Below are 14314 nucleotides of genomic sequence, written 5' to 3' on the forward strand. Positions count from 1 at the left end.
CCGAGCCCTCCCATTTGTCCAAACAGAGGTTTCTGACCACATGTGGGGTATCAGCGCGCTCATAAGAAAGTGGGGAACAAGTTTTGGGGTCCATTTTGTTGTGTTATTTCTTCTAAAAGTGAATACATTTGGGTTAGAGCAACATTTTTAGGTAAAATTTAATTTTTGCTTTTTTTCATTCCACATTGCTTTTGTTCATGTGAAGCACCTGAAGGGTTAATAAACTTCTTGAATGTGGTTTTGAGTACTTTGGGGGGTGCAGTTTTTAGAATGGTGTCACTTTTGGGTATTTTCTGTCATCTAGGCCTATTGAAGTCACTTCAAATGTGATGTGGTCCCTAAAAAAATGGTTTTGTAAATTTTGATGTAAAAATGAGAAATTGCTGATAAACTTTGAACCCCTCTAACTTCCTAACAAAAAAAAATTTTGTTTCCAAAATTGTGCTGATGTAAAGTAGACATGTGGGAAATGTTATTTATTAACTATTTTGTGTCACAGAAATCTCTGGTTTAACGGTATAAAAATTCAAAAGTTGAAAATTGCTAAATTTTCAAAATTTTTGCCAATATTCAATTTTTTTCATAAATAAACACAAAAAATATTGTCCTAAATTTGGTACTAACATGAAGTCCAATATGTGACGAAAAAACAATCTCAGAATCACCGGGATCCGTTGAAGCGTTCCAGAGTTATAACCTCATGAAGTGACACTGGTCAGAATTGCAAAATTTGGTCTGGTCATTAAGGTGAAAATTAGCTCCGTCACTAAAGGGTTAAAAGGTTTATTCCTGATCATCTACTGTGCTCGGCTATCTTCATCATATGAATGGCGTGTACGGGGGAATGTGACGCCTGTGCTCCATGTCACTCCTGTGTGTGGCTGTAAGGCACCAGTGGATCGAGACCCCTATTCTCATGATTTTTGGGGGTCCTGTGTTTGAAAAAAACAGCTAATAATACTACGTAATAATGTGTCTAAACCAGGATACCCCCTTAATATGTTGAATGGAGACAGTTGCAGTCAGGGGCGGCTGGCCTGGGGGGCAGGGGGGTAGATGCCCCCTGGGCCGGCCTCCCAGCAGCAGTTTTAGCCGCCGGCTGTCTGCTGCCGACACTGTTCTTTACATGCGTTGCAGTAATCGTTACAGTGTATCAGAGCTTTCTCCTATTACAAGCCTGGAACATGTGTGAGTAGGAAATCAGGTTTCCATTTGCTAAGTGTAAATGACAATGTTCCCCTTTAATGACAGCAAGCAGAGGTCTTGAAAAGTATGCGTAATTGAAATACAAATTAGATTACAAACAGGCAGAACTTTTTTTAATTGAGTTTAATGTACTGGAAATGCCTCTATTATAATGGCCCATAATAAATTACACTATGACTATTGCAGCGTTCTGTAAAATCCACCAACGCAACGTTTTGGGGAAGGCAAGAAGGCGATACTTGTCTTATAGTACAAAGACGAGACCGGATGACGACCTCGATATTCGTCAGTATTTCTGAAATCATCTTGTAAAGACTTAATAGAAGATGCTAGAAATTCCTATTAGGTAAATGAGTCCTATAAAAAGGGGGCACTCGTGCGTGTAACACATGCCCCTCCGCCCGTCACCGTTCGCACTTCATAATTCTGGGCATGTTAAATAGCTTTGCACAGTTAAGCTGAGAAATTCGATTCTACAAGGCACATCAATAAGTACACGAGATAAAACATTACACGGCCGTGCTGGGGATTAGCCGCGGAGGCAGCCATTGTGTAACAGTCAGGGCAAGCAGGAAAAGACAGTGCAATTTGTAAGAAGCTGCGAGCGCCAGGCAATCCATTGTGACACATTGAAGGGAGGAAAACGACCCATTGTGACAAAGCAAAGACAATAAATCAGAGATGATGATCCTCAGATTAGAAAATAAATCAGAGCGGCGTTCACTTCTTGCCCGTGAGGATGGCGATGAGGAGACGCGGCAGGGACACAGATTATTTTCACTTGGTCTCCATGAAGACGAATGTGGGCGCCATGGAAGGAGCGTGTGATCCGCGGCAATATGCTGGCTATACTGGGGTCATGAACTTACTTTTCTCCATACTTCCACTGTTAGGCAGTGAGATTCGGACACTGTGGGCGCCTTTTGCGGAGGAAGAAGTAGTTGTGACGTTATACGGGGGTGGCGTGCTCCCCGTCATGTATACATTGCTTTGGACTTCTTAAGAAGGGAATGTTCTTCTCTCTTGCCCAGTGTACCTATCACGATTCCTCTGTGCAGAGCATCTTGCACACTAGGAGATGCTCTGCTGTGTTTTCCTGGGCTACTGGCTGGCTGGTTGACTGACAGCGCAGGCTTCCATGCTGGTTCTGGGAGGTGCTGATTGCTCCATCTTTCTGGGTAATTGTTCTGCTTCTTTACTGAGCTTGCCCTCCCAGAACCTTGACAGTCGTACATTCTGGTTCTGCTGTTGTGCTGTTGGCCTGAATTCTTGCTAGAGTTCTGATCTTGGTTTCCTAAGCCCAGACTGTTGCTTGACTGTTCTCTCTCCGCTCCCTGTTCCTGTCGTGACCTCCTGGCTTTATGACCTTGGACCGTTACATGACCAAGTCTCAGTTTTCTCCCTGAATCCGTTACGTGCCTTTCCGAAATACTGATCCTCGAATTGTGACCTGACTACGCCCCTGTGTACTCCCCGTGTCCATACGTGTCTTCCTGTTACCAGACTCCGGTTTTCCTGACTACTCTACCGTTTGTAGTACCCGTAAGTAGTGACTAACATCACAGTACCGTACATCTATGAATCTGTCAATTTCCTCTCTGACAATTGCTAGAGCAGGACTTGCACGGCACTCAATGGGGGCATCTGCCAATTGCAATTTATTGCTTTGTATACCCTCTTCCTCCTGGTGCACTTATTTATGGATTGACCTTCTATGTTGTGACCCGGCTAGTTTATCTATATGGCTGGGGAGATCACGCAGCTATCCCACCACTGCCACCAAGTTCTCACAAAAAAACGCTCCACTGCCTCCAGTCATCAGGACAATACGCAATAGACTGATGAAATAGGTGACGGCTTTTGCTACTTGGCGATTATTGGGCACTTTCACAGTATATATATACACCGGATTCCAACACATGGCATATATATGTATATACTGTGTATATACAGGTAGTCCTCGACTTACGACGTTGATCTGTTCTTACGCGGCGTCGTAAACCGAATTTCGACGTAAGTCGGATCATACGTTCATACAGTACTGTATCATAATAACAGTACAGTACTGCAAACACTTGGCTATCCCTACACCTTTTCTTTGATGCACTGGTATCAGATGAGTCTGGCTTACGTTTGGGAGCCATAATGAAGGGTGTTATGGTGTGCAGAAGACTCGTTTTCCTCTGTACAGCACTGGACTCTATTCTTCCGTTGCTGCATGTAGTTGCACGTAGAGCGTCATAGAAAGCGTCGTAACCACGAAACGACGCAACTCGATACCGTTGTAACCCGAAGACTACCTGTATACAGTGGAACCTTGCTTAACGAGAACAATCCGTTCTGGGACTGTACTTGTTAATCAAGGTACTCGTTCAGCAGAGCAAGGTTTCCCATAGGAAATCATTGCAATGCTGACTATCCGTTCCACAATGTGTTAAATGTCCCATCCTGGTCCCCTATTCTATCATTCCACACATGCACAAACGCACACAAACATGTACAAACACACACAAATACACACAATCACACACAAGCACACATGCACACGCACATATTATATGCTCACCTTACCTTCCATTCCATTGCTGGTCTCCTGGGACTTGCTGTTCTCCGGTGCGGGCCGTGTATCAGGTTACCATAACAACGAGGGCGGAACTTCCTACCAGAGCGCTGACGTCAAAGGCAGAGCCGCTTGCCTCTGATTGGCCAGCGCGCTGCCTTTGACAAGCGGTGACAGGAACCAGGAAGTACCTGCTTCGTTGCTATGGATGCCGATGCCTGGAGCGGAGCGGAGCAGAGCGGCACGGCGCACTACAGGACCCAGGAGGCCGGCGATGAAACGGAAGGTACAGATATAGGTATGCTCACCTTACCTTCCGTTCCACCGCCGGCCTCATGGTACTTGTAGTTCGCCGCGATGTACCCGGGAACTACAAGAACCATGAGGCCGTCGGTGGAACAGAAGGTAAGGTGAGCATAATACTGTACTGTGTGTGTGTGTGTGTGTGTGTGTGTGTGTGTGTGTGTGTTTTTGTGTGTGTTTGTGCGTACATGTGTGTTTGTGTGGACAGTGCAAATGCGGGTCAGAGCGCGGTGGATGGACGGAACCGGAAGTGTGTGCGGTGAGGATTTCGCTCGTACAGCAAAGCTTTCTCGTAAAGCAGGTTACAAATTTACAGATTTGCTTGTTAAGCGAAATTCTCGTTAAGAGAGTTAAGCGGGCTTTACACGCTACGACATCGCTAATGCGGAGTCGTTGGGGTCACGGAATTCGTGACGCACATCCGGCCGCATTAGCGATGCCGTTGCGTGTGACATCGATTAGCGATTTTGCATCGTTGCAAAACAGTGAAAAATCGCTAATCGGCGACACGGGGGTCCATTCCCAATTATCGTTACTTCAGCAGTAACGAGGTTGTTCCTCGTTCCTGCGGCATCACACATCGCTGCGTGTGACGCCGCAGGAGCGAGGAACGTCTCCCTACCTGCCTCCCGGCCGCTATGCGGAAGGAAGGAGGTGGGCGGGATGTTACGTCCCGCTCATCTCCGCCCCTCCGCTGCGATTGGGCGGCGGTTCAGTGACGTCGCTGTGACGCCGCACGGACCGCCCCCTTAGAAAGGAGGCGGTTCGCCGGTCACAGCGACGTCGCCGGACAGGTAAGTATGTGTGACGGCTCTGGGCGATGTTGTGCGCCACGGGCAGCGATATGCCCGTGTCGCGCAACAGATGAGGGCGGGTACGCACACTAGCGATATCGGGACCGATATCGCAGTGTGTAAAGTAGCCTTTACTCGTTAAGCGAGGTACCACTGTATATAATTTGGTCACCACCAATCATTTATACAGGACACCTGTTAGAGCAATAGGGATGAAGCTAACAAATGTTATATATTTAATCTAAAAAGTGGGCAGTGTTTATAAAAATATACAAAATATTCTACAAAGGGGACAGAAAAATATAGTATATACAACTGCATAAAATAAAAAGGATATACAAAAGAAAATTACTAAATGTACTGATGTGGCCAGGATGGCACAATTCTTTTATATGGGAGGAAGCTCTCCAACTGAAATACCGAACAATCCTACAGCGAGCTGTATCTTCCAGAGAGAACCCCCCCCGAAGAAGCCCACGTGAAACGTGCGTTGGGGTCCTGGAGGTACATACCCTCGCTGACTAGGAGGTATCATGGGTAAGTGTCTCTCTACTTTGAGCGGCTTTATTGGTTGTTTACTATGCATTTGCACTTTATTAGGGGTGGTTACTGGTAGCCCTATACTTTGTGCTGCTTTCAACCTTTCTGCTAATGCACATGAACATTTTTTTTTGTGGACCAGACACCCCCATTATATGTAAACACTGTAGCTGCTAAACGGCATAGGCACTTTATACCTACCTCCCTATTACTTTTTTGTCAGAGTTTTAGTGCCCTCCTCTTTTTTGTATCCTCACCAGCACTTGTGTTTTCATTATATATGTTATTGGTGTTTTTATGATTGATTCATTAATAAAACTATATATTGATTTTCACTGAGGTAGTTCTTTGACTCTCTTTCTTAACTGCAGGTCTATATACAAGATTACATTGACGAGCAAAAGGGTAACAATGTTTTGAACGTTTGACTTTTAGGCTCCACATCTCATAATTCTTCCTGTATACTACAAATAATAACCTGTTCTCACATTCCCTAATAGCTCGGTGTGTTATTAGGTTGATTCCCAAACGAAAGGTCACTTGTTTGAATCGAGGAGCAGCCATGAAGAAGATTTCCCAAGAAAACAGAAACCGTATCATCCACCTCATCGATAGCGGCCTCTCGGCCAAGAAAGTTGCCACACCGCATCATGTGAGACCATTACAGTTGGAAGAATACTACTGTATATGAAGTCTGTCCATCCAATCAAAAGCCAAGAGGTGGACAATCAGGCAAAATATTGGAGTCAACAAGTCGGCTCATCAAGGTCTATCATGTCTGGTGTGACAAAAACGGAAGTGGAGGCAGCTCGTCTGCTTCGTAATAGTGAGACCGCAGACATCCATGCAAACACCGCGTGATACACGTTACACAAGTCTGGAATCGTGGCCTGAAAATAGATGAAGAAACCTCAACTTAAATATTGTCATAAGAAATGTCTGCAAAAAAATACAAAAAGTGGGCAATAGAAAATTGGAAGCGGGTAATTTGGAGCAATGAGACAAAAGTCAATAGCCGGGCTCTGATGGGTGCAAATGGGGCAGGAAGAAATAAAGGAAAAAGGGGCTAAAGGATAGAGAAATTGAAGGAACTGTCAAGCTCGGTGGAGGAAGCCTGATGATACGCGGTTGTTTTACAGCCAAAGATATTGGACAGTTGACCATTATCAATGGTGGTCTCAATGCTGAGCTGGATGTGAGTGTCCTACAAGACGAGTCACTTCTTACACTCAAGTACTATGGATATGAAAACGACGACATGGTGTTCCAGCAGGACAACGACTCGGAGCATACGGCGAGAATGGTGAAGAAATGGTTCAGATCAGACACCCCCATACTTTGCACTGACGAGGGGCAAGCACCCCGAAACACCGTGTCTGCAAATTGGGATTCTGATCTGGCTTATATATCCTGAGTCATATTGCAAAGGATTGTCGAAAATCCACTTGTGACTTTTAGGATCGCTACTTCCAATAGGTGGCGCTGTGCTAGAGTTTGTCTCCTTTACTGGAGAGACAATTTGAATATTTCCCAGAGGGGCATTGCAGCTATAAGTCCCCTTACCTGGCAGCCAGACTGGCTTGCAAAGTCTCCTTAAGGAGAATAGTGTTCCCCCGTGGAATTTTAGGGGCATTGCAGCTATAAGTCCCCTTACCTGGCAGCCAGACTGGCTTGCAAAGTCTCCTTAAGGAGAATAGTGTTCCCCCGTGGTCCCCACATAGCTTTCTCATGAGCCAGATCAGACACCCCCATACTTTGCACTGACGAGGGGCAAGCACCCCGAAACACCGTGTCTGCAAATTGGGATTCTGATCTGGCTTATATATCCTGAGTCATATTGCAAAGGATTGTCGAAAATCCACTTCTGACTTTTAGGATCGCTACTTCCAATAGGTGGCGCTGTGCTAGAGTTTGTCTCCTTTACTGGAGAGACAATTTCAATGAAGTAGAGGAGCTGGATTGGCCCCACAGTTCCCAGACCACAACCCAATCCAACACTTGTGGGTAAACAAATAAAAATCTATAAACAGTGGAACCTCGGTTTACGAGTAACTTGGTGTGCGAGTATTTCGCTATACGAGCAAAGCTTGCTGTAAATTTGTAACTCTGTTTACGAGCAAGCTTTGCTGTACGAGCAAAATACTCACCGCACACACTTCCGGTTCCGTACTTTCACCGCGCTCTGACCCGCTCTTGCAGTCCACACAAACACGCGTACACACGCACGCGCACAGTATGCTCACCTTACCTTCCGTTCCATCGCTGGCCTGCTAGTCCTTGTAGTTCGCCGGTACAGAATGTGTATCCGGTAACCATCGCGACGATGGCGGAAATTCCGCTGTCAGCTGCTTCTCAAAGGCAGCGCGCTGACCAATCAGAGGCAAGAGGCTTATGCCTTTGACGTCAGTGCGCTGGCAGCGGAAGCTCCGGCATTGGTCGCGATGGCTACCCGATACACATCCTGTACCGGCGAACTACAAGAATCAGGAGGCCGGCGAGGGTAACTGAAGGTAAGGTGAGCATAATATGTGTATGTGTGTGTGTGTGTGTGTGTGTGTGTGGAATGGCACAATAGGAGACCCGGATGGGACATTGAACCAGTTGTGGAACGAATTGTCTGAGCTTGCATTATTTCCTATGGGAAATTTTGCTTTGCTATACGAGTAACTTGGTTTACAAGCCACTCCCAGAACAAATTGTTCTCGTAAACCAAGGTTCCACTGTACATATTTCAGTCAACCAGTATGCACCAACATCGGGAAAGTGTAGAAGAGACCTGGGATCAGAATTTGGTCGAGACATGCTTGAATCTAATAGAGAGCTTGACAAGAAAGATTCAGGCAGAGTTGAAAGCCAAAGGTGGATTTACAAAATACTAAAAAAATAATAAAAATTAAAATGTTGATTTTTAGGAGCAAAACAGTAACAAAGCAGTGACATGACAAGAATCTGCATAAGTAATCATATGCTAAATAGCTGCAAGTCACATTTATGTGTAAGAGAGCCAAGATAAGTGACAATTTAAATACAGTTAAAAAGTCAAGAGAAATGACTATCCAAAAACATCCCTCATTATAGGTATAATTGTAGGATGCTTTTGGATAGTCATCTCTCTTGATTCTTTAGCTGTTTTTAAATTGTCACTTTTTTGCTTGTGTTCTATATATTTTTTCATAATAATAATAAAACATTATATATTGGCATATCTCTCTCCTTCTCTATTATTCTTCCTTCCTTCTTCACTCTTTCCTTCTCTCCTTTGTTCTCTTCTTAAGTGATTCCTGCCTCTGTTGCAGTGGAGGATCGAGGGAAGAGATTGTGGGACTCGGATACTTTCGGTGCGACTCAAATGTATATAATATGATTACCTGAGTTGCAAGACTACGTGATTTACTGACTATAGATTGTTGTTATTAATGGTACCATGATGCTATTCTCTCTATTTTTGCATATCAATGATTGGAATTGCTTTTGTTATGAAAACCAATAAAAATGTTAATAAAAAAAAACAAAACAAAACAAAAACAACATTTATATATATATATATATATATATATATATATATATATATATATATATATATATATATATATATATATATATATATATATATATATATATATATTTTCTTGGTTGGTCCCGCTTGTCCAGCATTTCTTTTTCTTCTTATCCTTATGTACCTATTAGAAGTAGCAATCCTAAAAATCAATCACGACCATTTAACGAGCCTTGCTATTTGACTTTGGTTTATATATCCTAACCAGAATCTCAATTTGCAGACACTGTGTTTTGAGGTATTGCCCCTCATCAGTGCAAAGTATGAAATCTGATTTGGCTAGGTGATAATTTTTTGGCTGAAATCCATTTCTATTAGAAATCTGATCTTTTTGTATATGATATATGTATACACCGTATATACAGTATATATATAGTACAGACCAAAAGGTTTGGACACACCTCATCTCTAGAACACCTGTTAAGAGGAGACTTTGTGCAGCAGCCTTCATGGTAAAATAGCTGCTAGGAAACCACTGCTAAGGACAGGCAACAAGCAGAAGAGACTTGTTTGGACTAAAGAACACAAGGAGTGGACATTACACCAGTGGAAATCTGTGCTTTGGTCTGATGGGTCCAAATTTGAGATCTTTGGATCCAACCACCGTGTCTTTGTAGAAAAGGTGAACGGATGGACTCTACATGGCTGGTTCCCACCGTGAAGCATGGAGGAGGAGGTGTGATGGTGTGGGGGTGCTTTGCTGGTGACACTGTTGGGGATTTATTCAAAATTGAAGGCATACAGAACCAGCATGGCTACCACAGCATCTTGCAGCGGCGTGCTATTCCATCCGGTTTGCGTTAAGTTGGACCATCATTTATTTTTCAACAGGACAATAACCTCAAACACACCTCCAGGCTGTGTAAGGGCTATTTGACCAAGAAAGAGAGTGATAGGGTGCTACGCCAGATGACCTGGCCTCCACAGTCACCAGACCTGAACCCAATCAAGATGGTTTGGGGTGAGCTGGACCGCAGAGTGAAGGCAAAAGGGCCAACAAGTGCTAAGCATCTCTGGGAACTCCTTCAAGACTGTTGGAAAACCATTTCCGGTGACTATCTCTTGAAGCTCATCAAGAGAATGCCAAGAGTGTGCAAAGCAGTAATCAAAGCAAAAGGTGGCTACTTTGAAGAACCTAGAATATAAGACATATTTTCAGTTGTTTCACACTTTTTTAAGTATTTTATTCCACATGTTTTAATTCATAGTTTTGATGCCTTCAATGTGAATCTACAATTTTTAGAGTCCTGAAAATAAAGAAAACTCTTTGAATGAGGTGTGTCCAAACCTTTGGCCTGTATAGTATATATATATATATATATATATATATATATATATATATATATGTATATATATATATATCTTTATCTATCTCCCCACCCCTCCAGTATTTCGGTCAGCTATTTATTTCCTTATGCATACATCACGACAGTATTAATGAATTCATGTGATTCTAGGTCCCCACTTCACTCCGATTCACGGAGCAGCGTGATCAGCATTTTATTCCGACCAGAAATGTCAGGTGTGAAAAGATTAATCGTGTGAAGCGTCTCCTCCGCTGCCGCCAGGATCGTTAGATGCCCGCTGCACAGTGACCTTGGCTGCGCAGGCGAAACTTCCCTCCTCGTTACAGAAGTCGCTGTTCTACTTTCCACAAAAGAAAGTTTCCTCTTTCTTCAGAGTCGTGTACTTCAAGGAGGAAGAATCTATTGAGTTGTACGGATATATTATTAACTGGAAATCCACCGCAGTGAAGTTATTAGCCCAAAAAAATATGTTGAATTTTATAGTATTATGTCTGTATTCTGCATTAATATACAACAAATAACTTATTGAAGAAGTCCATTTGTCAGTGCTCCATAATGGAAGGTCCATGAGCCAGAAGAGCCCCTCAAACACAGAAAAGTGGGGTTATAATGCACTTGATCATCATAGTATTTGTTGCAGAGTTCAACCATCACTAGTGAGGAGGGGGTGTCACCCCAATAAAATGTCAGCGTGTGTATAGTATAAAGGAGAAGTCTACTTTATGACAATAAAGAACTTACTAACATAGTTTTACTATTAAAGGTGCCCCCATGTTCAGTTACAGTATTTACCTAAGGCTATGTTCACACTTTCATTATTTGGTCAGTATTTTACATCAGATTTTTAGTAGATAAGGCCCCTTTAACACATCAGTTTTTGCCATCAGTCACAATTAGTCGAACCTTGAAAAAACGGATCCGGTGACTGATGCCGCTGGATCCGTTTTTTTCTCATCGACTTGTATTAGCGACGGATGGTCTCACGTTTAATCCGTCGTTCGACGGATCCGTCGAAAAATGTTTGTCTGTCGACGTCCACAGTAACGTTTTTTGTATACGTTGAAAAAACGGACAGCGATGGATCCGTCGCCGTCTGTCATTTGGTAGAATGAAAGCCAATGGGTGCAGGATCTGTCGTTTGGTAGAATGGAAGCCTATGGGCGCAGGATCCGTCATCTGTCAAATGACGGAATCTGGCGACGGATTCCGTTTTTTTTAACTGAGCATGCTCCAATTATTATTTAGCCCCCAGTTAGTCAGATCTGTTAAAAAACGGATTTGTCTCATCAGTTTAGCCACAATCTGTGATGGATCCGTCGAGAAAACGGACTGTCACTGATGACAAAAAACTGATGTGTGAAAGGGGCCTAATCCAGCCCCCTTGTCTGACTGTGCTCTCCTGGGTAAAGTACACAGCGGAATGTGGATGTCAATTTCAGACAAGGGGATGTCTGGCGCATGGCACAAGACAGAGGTTACAACAGGGGATAGAAAAGGGTAGGAAGGCCTTTACAGTAGGGAGAGGGGAGACTGGTCACCACCTGACACTAACCTGAGTCTGTACCGTGATTTCCCTAATGTCCCTAGGCGGGTCCCTTCCCCCACTGCCGTCACGTGTTTAGTCCCTAGCTGTCCCTCCACTCACCCTGGCTAGTGAGAAGGCTGGTGAGTGCAATAGACATCACCACTACTGATATAAAACACAGGGGAAGGAAGACAGACAAAAGGATATGCACCAAGTGCTGCAGGAGGCAAGAGAGCAGCAATTTTACTGCCGCAGCTTAACCTCAGGGCTGTAAGCGACACAGCTGCAAGAGCTTCAACAGGCTTTAGTTCAGAATGATTTCCCTTTCAATAACCGGCATCAGGTGATGGGACATGTGACTATTTAAAGGGAACGGGAGTGGTTACAAACAAGCTGCACCTGAGATGGACTAACAAATTTTCCAGCAAGTAAAGAGTCATTAACCCTTCCTGCACGAAAAGAAAGCAAATAAGTTTTCATATGCAGAGTCTCACAAGGCAATGTGAAACTCAAATCCCAAATCTGTCACAAATCTCCCCATTACAAGAGATTCTCGTGACAGTGGAGCTGCCAGATCACGGATAGAGACTGACGGCTGCAGATCAGGGAATGTTGATAATCAAATCATGATATGTAGAATAATTTTTTTTTAGAAATCTTGCAATTTTCTCACTGGTCACAGGACTATTCTAGACTCCATGTACATCACCAGCAATAAAGTGCCTCTGACCTTATCTTTTGTACTGAAGTATCTAATGAGCATGTGCAAAGGTCACTGTACAGAAGGAGGAGGAGGTGAGCTGTGACATCACTTATTGTGAATGGTGGATTTTATGTTATCTGCTGTATATAAAGGGATAATAATAATAGTCATTGTATGGGAGGGGGAGGAGATGAGCTGTGACATCACCAATTGTAAATGTGTTATCTGCTGTGTCTAAAGATATTAACAGTCATTCTACAGGAGGGGGAGGAGGCAAGCTGTGACATCATTAATTGTAATTGGAGGATCTTGTGTTATTTACTGTATTACTGTATATAAGGTGTTGTCAATCATTATACAGGAGAAGGGGTGAGCTGTGATATCACCTATTGTGACTGGTGAACCTTGTGTTATCAGCTGTATATAGAGGTGTTACTTGTTACTGTAATCCTGCCTGTGATGATATGAGACTTATGAAAAGTCATCCATAAAGAGTCTACAATAATCATAATTTAAAAAAAAAATGGTATACTTGCAATGTTTCCGCAGGCTATTGGGGTTGTCACTAGAGCTGGGCAAACTCGCAGAAAACCGGGATCGGCGGGTCCCTGCTAAATTTAAAACAATAAAAACGGATCCGGTCCGGAATCTGGTTCCCATATAAGTCTATGGGAACCAGAATCCAGAGATTAAAAAAAAATGTTGGTATAAGGGGTAGAAGGGATAGAAGGGTAGGAACGTGTGTGGTGTACTCACTAAAGATCCGTCATGGCGGCAAGCTGCTTTCAGGTCACGCTTTCCCTTCCAGAGCCGAGAATTAACCCTCATTGAATATTCACTACTTTCCAAGCCCACTAGCACATGTCATTGGTTGCAGTTAGACGCGCCCCCACCCTGAGTGTCAGCTTACTGCAACTAATCACAGGCGCCAAGACGGGCGCAGTGGGTGGGTAAAGTAGTGCAACTGTCTACTTGTGGCACTAAAGGGTGTTTTAAACCTTGTTTAACCTAATAAAATGTTTTTATTTTTTATGTTTTTTAAAACAGGGTGGGGTCCCCTCCTATTTTTGACAAACAGTTAAGGTAAAGCAGACAGCTTGGGGCTGTTATTATCAGGCTGGAAAGGTTCATAGTTATTTGTCCCTTCCCAGCCTAAAAATGGCAGTTCGCTGCCGCCCCATAAACCATTACACCAATTACCACAGCACCAGGGCAATCGGGAAAAGCCGAGGAGCATTTAATGTGACGTGCAACTTCTGGGCAGCTGCGGGCTGGTATTTTTAAGCTGGGAAGGGCCCAATAACTATGGACCTTCCCAGTCTGATGATAACAGCCCACAGCTGTCTGCTTTACCATTACTGTTTTTTTAAAAAGCTGTCCAATAAGCTCTAAATGGTACTATTTTATAATATGTTTATCTATATCATCTATATAGCTACAGTATCTATCTCTAACATCTATCTGTATAGCATTCATTTGTGTCCAGAAATGGTAGAAAACACAGGTGAAAACCGCCGGCAAAAACACACTGAAAATGCAGCAAAGTGGGGTTTTTTTTCTGATAAGAGATTCAGAAATGGTGCAAAGATTTCTGCATCCAAATAATCAATGTGTGCACATACCCTGATATTGTGACATCATTGTTTTCAGCAGTGACCTCAGAGTCAGAGATGCATCCAGGCATCTTCCCCATGTTGTTTTCAACAATTTCAGTGATTTTCTTGCCCTTTTGTTACGCTGGTATGCTTGATTTCCCATTGACATCCATTATACTTAGTACTTAAGTTGAGCCCATCCGAGCTCCGACTTGCTCGATTTGA

The 14314-nt window shown here is 43.4% G+C and overlaps 1 protein-coding gene across 2 annotated transcripts in view; it reads right to left on the minus strand.

Moving 5' to 3' along the window:
- GRIP2 (glutamate receptor interacting protein 2) overlaps nt 1-14314 on the minus strand; it is a 412653-nt gene that overhangs the window by 288931 nt on the left and 109408 nt on the right. The window lies entirely within an intron of this gene.

Source organism: Anomaloglossus baeobatrachus, chromosome 8 (assembly GCF_048569485.1).
Source record: "Anomaloglossus baeobatrachus isolate aAnoBae1 chromosome 8, aAnoBae1.hap1, whole genome shotgun sequence".
NCBI classification, from domain to species: domain Eukaryota; kingdom Metazoa; phylum Chordata; class Amphibia; order Anura; family Aromobatidae; genus Anomaloglossus; species Anomaloglossus baeobatrachus.